At 52.2% G+C, this 1698-nt stretch overlaps 1 pseudogene; it reads left to right on the forward strand.

Moving 5' to 3' along the window:
• Positions 1-245: 245 nt before the first annotated feature.
• On the forward strand, positions 246-396 carry LOC115870443 (annotated as a pseudogene).
• Positions 397-1698: the final 1302 nt, after the last annotated feature.

Consider the following 1698-nt stretch of genomic DNA (forward strand, 5'->3'; position numbering starts at 1 on the left):
GGGGCGGGGCGAGCCGGGAGGCTCCCATTGGGCCGCGGCTACCCCGGGAGGCGGGACTTTGCTTTTTCCTGGAATCCCATTGGACGAAATCTAGTCCCGGACAGGAATGGGCTTCCTCCCTACCTTGACATTTGGGCTCACTGGTGACCTTGGTGCTAAGTGATTCCTTCTTGGTCCGTACGGGCGGATGCGTGTTTTTTTTGTTTTGTTTTTTGTTTTGCGTGTTTTAATTTTGCTTAAAAATCGAATTCTCCACGAAGGTGGTTTCCCGGGGCCGGGCTTATCCATTGCCCTCGGGATGTGCTGACCCCAGCGGTTGCCCCGAATGTCGCCCCAAAAGTGGGAAATCGACTGCATGGTTTGTGGTAGTGGGGGGATTGCGTTCGCGCGCCCCAAATAAATAAGTGAGTAAATAAATAAATAAAAATTGGATTCTCTAGCTTCCGTTTTCAATCACAGGATCTTTTAATTCTATATCCGTTTTACGATTTATCTAGATTTTAAAGTACAAAAGGAGAAGCGTACTTTTTGTACCGGTGAACAATCCAACAATATATAAAAGAAACGTTAACAAAAGGGCCCCACAGCCGTGTCCAGAGCCCACTGTGTTTTCCCAAATCACGGGATTCGCAAACGCGCACGTGCATCAGTGTCTGGCCGTGTGAGGCTCTGGCCCCCTGGGCTTCCACAAGGCTAGCTGTCTACAATTCATAGACACCTCGCCACACATCCAGGTTGAACTCATCATGGTTAATGACTGCAGGGTGTGTCAGAATGTGCCCAACCTCTCCATTCTCCTCCCTCAGTGTTTGAGTCATTTCCAACTTGACACTTCGGGTGGGTTCAGAGCAGAAGGTTGGTGGTTCAAATCCGCCCAAGGCTCCTGGAAAGCAAGGCCTGGCGATGAACTGCCCCCCGGCCCCCCCCCAAAAAAAAACCGTTGTTCTAGAGAAAGCCTTAGGAGCATAGTTCTACTCTGCCACGCAGGATGTCTGCCACCGTCGATCGGAATCAAGTCCAGGCCGGCTGGTTTGGTGTTTGGTGATTTGGCAAAGGCCAGGGCTAGCATCCCTGAGGCTGATGGGCAGGGGACTCACGGGGAGCCCCCTGGGAAGACTGCCAAGAGCTGGGAGAAGAAGGCTCCACGTGGAAGTCCAATGGGGCGGCAGTGCCCAGTGGGACCTGAGCATCCTGGACCCCTGCCCTTGGGGACCCCTGCCCTTCACCTCCAGTCGTCTTTGCCCTGGGGCGGTCTGGCCCACCTTGCAGGAAGACTGAAAGGAATTAAGCCAGGTAAACGCCATTTACCTGAGTCCATACTTGAACTGTCATAACATTCTGGAACGTGCCACCCCCTATGACCAGCTCTATCCAGTCCCCTGGCCTGAACTACCCTGTCCTTCCCCAAAGACTTAAGTTAACACAGGAGGGGTGGGTGACCTTGTTCCAGTACAGGCCAGAGACTTGTGGAGGGCGGAAGCTCTGCTGTTTCCCAGTTCTTGGCACATAATAGGCACTCCACTGATTGTTAAATGATTGACCTGGTGGAGGTTGGGGGCGAAGGGGGGGGTCAGATAAATAGGAAAGGTAGATCCCTCAAAAGAGATAATAAAATCCAAGGAGAAGGCAATGTCTGCTGTCCTAAAAGCCCAAAACCAAACTCATTGTCAACTCAGAGAGATCCCACAGGACAGGGGA

This window comes from Echinops telfairi, unplaced genomic scaffold (genome assembly GCF_000313985.2).
Source record: "Echinops telfairi isolate 266 unplaced genomic scaffold, ASM31398v2 ScPeMD7_655;HRSCAF=1070, whole genome shotgun sequence".
Taxonomy (NCBI): domain Eukaryota; kingdom Metazoa; phylum Chordata; class Mammalia; order Afrosoricida; family Tenrecidae; genus Echinops; species Echinops telfairi.